The following is a 7,965-nucleotide window of genomic DNA, read 5'->3' as shown; positions in this document are numbered from 1 at the left end:
TCTACAACTAGGAGGAAAGAGAATAGCATACCGAGACTCAGAGGAGGCGCAGTGCTGAAGTCAAATACTAAGGTGCGGAGGTGGCTGGCGGCGGAGGGCGCGGTTGTCGTTTTCAATCGGGAGGGAGTCTCAGACACTGAGCTCCAGATCTGGGCTAGTCTCTAGGGACCCAGACTCAAATGGGAGAAGTGGGACTGTCTGGCTTCAGTCGCAACTCGAAGGCAGCTTTCTCTCTGAGGTTTGCAGTGGTTGCTGGGACTCTGAGAGGCAGAGCCCCCGGGACGGGCCTGAGAGCAGCCATAACTGCTCTCTCAGCCCACCCTGTTGATCTGCTGGGACGGCCCCGCCCAAGCCTTGCACAGAGCCATTTGCCGGAGAGCCTCAGGCAAAGGCTAGATTAGCACCTCCCCAGAGGACAGAAGTTCTCTCACTGCAGACACAACTGATTCTCACAGCCACTTGGCCTGGAGGTCAAATCCCCTCTAGTATTACCTACAACAATCAAGGCTTAACTACAACAAGACTGTGCACAAAGACCACTAGGGGGTGCACCAAGAAAACATAAAAAAATGCGGAGACAAAGAAACAGGACGCAAAGGTCAGAAATATAGAGCTCAAAACCACACTTTTAAGGTCTTTCAATAATTTTCTAAAAACTGCCAATAAATGCAGTGAGATCCTCAAGAAATCTAATGAGACCCTCAATGTTGTGATAAAGAACCAACTAGAAATTAAGCATACACTGACTGAAATAAAGAATATTATACAGACTCCCAACAGCAGACTAGAGGAGCGCAAGAATCAAGTCAAAGATTTGAAATACGAAGAAGCAAAAAACACCCAACCGGAAAAGCAAAATGAAAAAAGAATCCGAAAATATGAAGATAGTGTAAGGAGCCTCTGGGACAGCTTCGAGCGTACCAACATCAGAATTATAGGGGTGCCAGAAGAAGAGAGAGAGCAAGATATTGAAAACCTATTTGAAGAAATAATGACAGAAAACTTCCCCTATGTGGTGAGAGAAATAGACTTATGGGTCCAAGAAGCACAGAGAACCCCAAACAAAAGGAATCCAAAGAGGACCACACCAAGACACATCATAATTAAAATGCCAAGAGCAAAAGATAAAGAGAGAATCTTAAAAGCAGCAAGAGAAAGAAACTCAGTTACCTACAAGGGAGTACCCATACGACTGTCAGCTGATTTCTCAACAAAAACTTTGCAGGCCAGAAGGGAGTGGCAAGAAATATTCAAAGTGATGAATACCAAGAACCTACAACCAAGATTACTTTATCCAGCAAAACTATCATTCAGAAGTGAAGGCCAGATAAAGAGCTTCACAGATAAGAAAAAGCTAAAGGAGTTCATCACCACCAAATCAGTATTATATGAAATGCTGAAAGGTATCCTTTAAGAAGAGGAAGAAGAAGAAAAAGGTAAAGATACAAATTATGAACAACAAATACACATCTATTAACAAGTGAATCTAAAAATCAAGGTAATAAATAATCTGATGAACAGTATGAACTGGTGATTGTAATATAATCAGGGACATAGAAAGTGAATGGACTATTCTTGGGGGGGGGACGGGTGTGGGGTGAGGGAAGAGATTGGACAATAATCGTGCACCTATGGATGAGGACAGTGGGTGGGGAGGGAACTGGGTGGAGGGGAGTTATGGTGGGAAAAAAGAGTAACTAATGTAATAATCTGAACAATAAAGATTTAATTAAAAAAGAAACAAACAAAAAACAAACAAACAAAAAACAAATATGCATCTATCAACAAGTGAATCTAAGAATCAAGTGAATAAATAATCTGATGAACAGAATGAACTGGTGATTATAATAGAATCAGGAACATAGAAAGGGAATGCGGGAAGAGAATGGACAAAACTCGTGCACCTATGGATGAGGACAGTGTGTGGGGAGTGAGGGCGGAGGGTGGGGCGGGAACTGGGAGGAGGGGAGTTATGGGGAAAAAAAGAGGAACAAATGTAATAATCTGAACAATAAAGATTTAATTTAAAAAAGAAAAGAAAAGAAAAAAAAAAGACCACCATGGCTTTTACAGTTTACCAAATAAATCAGTTATACAGAATTTTGATCAATTTTTGCTTAAAACAATTTGTTTTTAAAGCAAAAGTTTTTTTTAAAGGAAATCTGTGATAAGCCGTTTTCCTCCTCTGATAAGCTAATTGTTCTGTGAAGTGCTAGGTAACTTACCATACTGCTGCCTTATAACAGAACAATGAGACAGCCTGTTGTGGTCCTATTTTATAGTTGGGACATTTCCGGTATTGGCAGGTTGGGTATAAAATGAAAGTATAATTGCAGTGTTGTTCAAAATGACATTATTTTCACTCCTGGAGAAGGGCATGTACTTGTTACCAAACCTTAAGAAAGATACAATGGAGAAAGAAGTAAAAACTTTAGGAGCCCTAATTTGAGCACTATCCTTTTCTGCTTAATCATCAAACACCTTCATTATTTAAAAGCCATAGAAGGAGGCACAGAATTTTGTTGGATGGGTATTCAGGCATTTGGCACAGAGCCTGTGTCTGGGGAAGAGGGGTTGGTGACTGGGAGACTGGAGTCAGGGTTGAGAAATAGAAACTTAGTTTTCATAATATACTTCTTATATTTGAATTTTGCAAAACCATGTGCATTTAGTACATTTTCAACTTTTACTCAAGCCATCAGGATAAAGATTGGTTTAAAAACATGTACTGAATTGAATAATAAAGCATAATAAAATTGTAGAACAAAAGTTGAAAAAGATATCATGGCATAGTGAAAACATGTTGGAATAGCAGTCATGAAGGACTCTATTTCTGTCTAGTTTGGTCATCTTGACAGTTATTTCTCTTTTTCGGTACTCAATTGCCCCAATGAATAACTGGTTGGTGTAGGTCAGTGGTTCTCAATATTGGATGTATGGTAAATAGTTTCTTGGATCCCACTCCTCATAGGTTCTGATTTAATTGGTCTGAAGATACTGGTTTATCAATTTCTCAATTTCTTTTTTATTATGTCTTTTCTAAGGAGCCATTTTAAAGAATATTTTTTCTTTTTTTTTTTAATTGAATCTTTATTGTTCAGATTATTACATTTGTTCCTCTTTTTCCCCCCCATAACTCCCCTCCTCCCAGTTCCCGCCCCACCCTCCGCCCTCACTCCCCACCCACTGTCCTCATCCATAGGTGCACGATTTTTGTCCAGTCTCTTCCCGCATCTCCCACACCCCTTTCCCCCCCAAGAATAGCCAGTCTATTCCCTTTCTATGTCCCTGATTCTATTATAATCACCAGTTCACTTGTTCATCAGATTATTTATTCACTTGATTCTTAGATTCACTTGTTGATAGATGCATATTTGTTGTTCATAATTTGTATCTTTACCTTTTTCTTCCTCTTCCTCTTCTTAAAGGATACCTTTCAGCATTTCATATAATCCTGGTTTGGTGGTGATGAACTCCTTTAGCTTTTCCTTATCTGTGAAGCTCTTTATCTGACCTTCAATTCTGAATGATAGCTTTGCTGGATAAAGTAATCTTGGTTGTAGGTTCTTGGTATTCATCACTTTGAATATTTCTTGCCACTCCCTTCTGGCCTGCAAAGTTTTTGTTGAGAAATCAGCTGACAGTCGTATGGGTATTCCCTTGTAGGTAACTGAGTTTCTTTCTCTTGCTGTTTTTAGGATTCTCTCTTTATCTTTTGCTCTTGGCATTTTAATTATGATGTGTCTTGGTGTGGTCCTCTTTGGATTCCTTTTGTTTGGGGTTCTCCGTGCTTCTTGGACCTGTAAGTCCATTTCTTTCACCAGGTGGGGGAAGTTTTCTGTCATTATTTCTTCAAATAGGTTTTCAATATCTTGGTCTCTCTCATCTTCTGGCACCCCTATAATTCTGATGTTGGTACGCTTGAAGCTATCCCAGAGGCTCCTTACACTATCCTTGCATTTTTGGATTCTTTTTTCATTTTGCTTTTCCGGTTGGGTGTTTTTTGCTTCCTCGCATTTCAAATCATTGACTTGATTCTTGCGCTCCTCTGGTCTGCTGTCGGGAGTCTGTATAATATTCTTTATTTCAGTCCGTGTATGCTTAATTTCTAGTTGGTTCCCCAATATAACATCGAGGGTCTCATTAGTTTTCTTGTAGATCTCATTAAGTTTATCGGCGGCTTCTAAACAGTTCTTGAGAGACCTTAAAAGTGTGGTTCTGAACTCTATATCTTCCATTGACAATTTTGTCCTGTTTCTTTTTCTCCGCATTTTGTTATGCTTCCTTGGTGCACCCCCTAGTGGTCTTTGTGCGCAGTCTTATAGTTAAACCTTGGTTGTTGTAGCTAATACTAGGGAGGGTTTGACCTCCAGGCCAAGTGGCTATGAGAATCAGCTGTGTCTGCAGTGAGAGAACTTCTGTCCTCTAGGGAGGTGCTAATCTAGCCTTTGCCTGAGGCTATCCGGCAAATGCCTCTGTGCAGGGCTTGGGTCGAACAGGATCAACAGGGTGGGCTGGGTAGAGCAGTTATGGCGGCTCTCAGTCCTGTCCCCAGGGGCTCTGCCTCTCTGAGTCCCAGCACCCGCTGCAAAGCTCGGAGAGAAAGCTGCACTCGCTCTGACCGAAGCCAGACAGTCCCGCTTCTCCCGTTTGAGTCTGGGTCCCTAAAGACTCGCCTGTATCTGGAGCTCAGAGTCTGCGACTCCCTCCCGATTGAAAACGCCAACCGCGCCTTCCGCCGCCAGCCCGCTCCGCGCACTCCGCACCTCAGAATTTGACTTCAGCACTGCGCCTCCTCTGAGTGTCCGCATGCGTTTCTCTTTCCTCCTAGTTGTAGGACTTCCACTCAGCCAGTGTTTCTGTGGTTCTGGGTGATGTCCGATCCATTTTTTAGTTTCACTTTTGAAGTAGTTGTTCAAGGCAGCAAACTCCGGCGTTAACCTATGTCGCCATCTTGGTTCTCTCAAGAATATTTTTTCTTAATTGCTCTTTCCCATAACATTTTAATATAACCAGATATACTGTCTATCTGTTTATGTACTGTATGTACATCTGTGCTTTTTACATAAAAAGAGTAAGTTTATTTTTATCTACGTTGAGAATTCATGGTCTAGATTAATTTTTAAGTCCCCCATAAGTTTAACAATTATGCAACTCTCTAAAATTAACTTTTCTGAAATAACATGAAAAAGAAATAAAGAAGAGGACACCGTATAGTGCAAATTCCAGCATGGGTTTTGCTAGTCAGTGATATAACCCCCACATGTGTGTTTTGTGCCCTGTCGGGTGGGACCTGCCTTGGCCGTTTGAGACACTACACTCAATGAAGGAAGCAGATGGAAGGGGAGAAGATCCTCATCTCCCATGGGAAGTTTCCTTGCCCCAGAACTGTGCAGCAATGGACGGGACTGCCTCACAGTACTGATCTAACAGCACTGGGAGTGGTCAAACAGGGGCCAAACGTAAAAGAGAATCCCAGAATTTGTTGGGAGTTTGGGCTAAATAACTTCCAATGCCCCTTTATACACAGTTCTATGCCCAAAGCAAGAATACAAGATAAAACAATCTTCCCTCTCTAGGACTTCTATGGCAGATGTCTATGTACTAGGTGGTATTAACAACTTCCAGTTGTGCCCTGACCAGTTTGGCTCAGTGGATAGAGCGTTGGCCTGCAGACTGAAGGGTCCCAGGTTCGATTCCGGTCAAGGGCATGTACCTTGGTTGCGGCCACATTCCCAGCAGGGAGTGTGCAGAAGGCAGCTGAATCGATGTTTCTCTCTCATCGATGTTTCTAACTCTCTATCCCTCTCCCTTTCTCTCTGTAAAAATCAATAAAATATATATATAAAAACAAAACAACTTCCAGTTGTGCTGGGTTATTTGTGAACATGCTTGTGGTCCTCCTACTTGTATGAAAAGTTCAGCTGCTGCCCATTCAGTGGGCAAGACAAATAACAGTTACAGCACTCACAGAGTATGGAATGACTTCCAGGAAAATGTTTTTAATTAAGTCCTTTCATTATGAAGGAACCTTTTATACATAGGCTGTACTCCTTCCAATAGCATTTGTTTGCTTTAAGAACAAAAACGAAAAGCCTACAAGTTCTAGACACGCATTTAAATATGTTCTTATTGATTTCAAAGAGAGGAAGGGAGAGGGAGAGAGAGATAGAAACATCAATGATGAGAGATAAACATCAATCAGCTGCCTCCTGCATGCCCCCAGTGGGGACTAAGCCCACAACCCAGGCATGTGCCTTGACTGAGAATCAAACCATGACCTCCTGGTTCATAGGTCAACACTCAACCACTGAGCTATACTGGCCAGGCTAGATATTTATTTATAGATACACAGAGTCTGAATTTTAACCAATCAGTCAGGTTTGATCTGAGGTACTTATCTGAGATGCAATCATTTGTGAACCTTGATCCTAAATGCCGAGGCTTCTTCTCCTTCTGGCTGAACAGTAACTATGTTCCTCTCTTCATTTTCATATGAATGCACTCCTGAATACATTTTTGCTCTAAACTTGAAGATTCAGAATCAAAGGAGATAGTGGGTGGTGGAATGGAGATGCCAGCCTATAAAATAAAGAGCAAATAAAACAACAATAATGATAATAAATCTGGAAACTGAAGTTGGCCTGTGTGCCCTCAAAGGTCTTACAATACAGTTGGTAAGTCAGTTTATTTTTATGAAAAGGTAAGTAATGGTAGAAGGTATCATTAAATAGGAGGTACCAGTAATATGAAATTTAGAGGTGCGAGTGCTCCGTGAGAGCTGGTGTCAAAGACATGCAGGAATGCAGGGGTGGAAGTACCTGCAAATTCATAAGGCAGGAATAAAAGTCAGCTGGATACTGAACAGGTACAGAGTAAACTGGGTTAAACTATTAAAGAGAAGTTGGGAATGAAATTTCTTTTCCTAATTTTGGTCCCTAAGGCTCTGGAGCTGTTCCTGTGCCTAACAGTGCAAGTCCCGAAGAAACGGATGTGGTGTTGCACGAAGGTGCTGTGGCCTACAGATGGAAAGAACTTTGTAGTGGGAAAATCCAGGAAATGCAGCAGTTCTTGAGGCTAAATGTGAGGAGGCCATTGGATGCATCTCCTCTGGCAATGACAGCTTGATGAGGAGTGCCCAGTGTTCACCAGTTCAGCACAATGATGGGGAAGCCAGACTGGACGAAACATCATGTCACCAACAGAATCCAGAATTACACACCTGACATGGTGTGGGTGGAGTAATGTGACCTCCTAAAACTCAGACACATTAATCCCAGTGAGGATGACATTATGATATATTTCACACAATTTACTCACAGGGACTCCAGTCCTTTCGATAGCAGAGTGGAATCATTGCTCATGCAGATGGACCTGTAGCTGGCATTGGAGGAGACTTGCATTTTGATGAGGCTGAAATCTGGATTAAACACATCGAAGGCATGTATCTTGTTCCTATTCATTCCAAAAATACAAAGGCTATTTATTATGTTCCCCCTACCATTATGATGACCCCATCAGATTTCACTCCCTACTCAGGACATGTGACATTCAGTCTCCCTGTGGAGATTCATAAAAGCACCATCTTATGTCACATCCTTACACTATGGAACCAGCTACCTATGGTCCCAGTTTGAGTGTCAATGCTATCACTACAATTGGAGGAGAAATCTTTTTCTTTAAAGATGGGTTCCTCTGGTGGAAGCTTCTTATCAGGCCGTTTATATAACTGGAGCCAGGAGTCAGTTTTTTCCTTTTAAAGATGACAAGCCCAACTGACGCGGCTCAGTGGTTGAGCATCGACCTATGAACCAGGAGGTAATGGTTTGATTCCCAGTCAGGGCACATGCCCTGGTTGCGGGCTTGATCCCCAGTGTGGGGCGTGCAGGAGGCAGCCAATCAATGATTCTCTCCCATCATTGATGTTTCTATCTCTCTCTCCCTCCCGCTTCCTCTCTGAAATCA

The sequence above is a fragment of the Myotis myotis genome, unplaced genomic scaffold (assembly GCF_014108235.1).
Source record: "Myotis myotis isolate mMyoMyo1 unplaced genomic scaffold, mMyoMyo1.p scaffold_m19_p_6, whole genome shotgun sequence".
Classification (NCBI taxonomy): Eukaryota; Metazoa; Chordata; class Mammalia; order Chiroptera; family Vespertilionidae; genus Myotis; species Myotis myotis.
Note: the sequence above shows the minus strand (reverse complement) of the source record.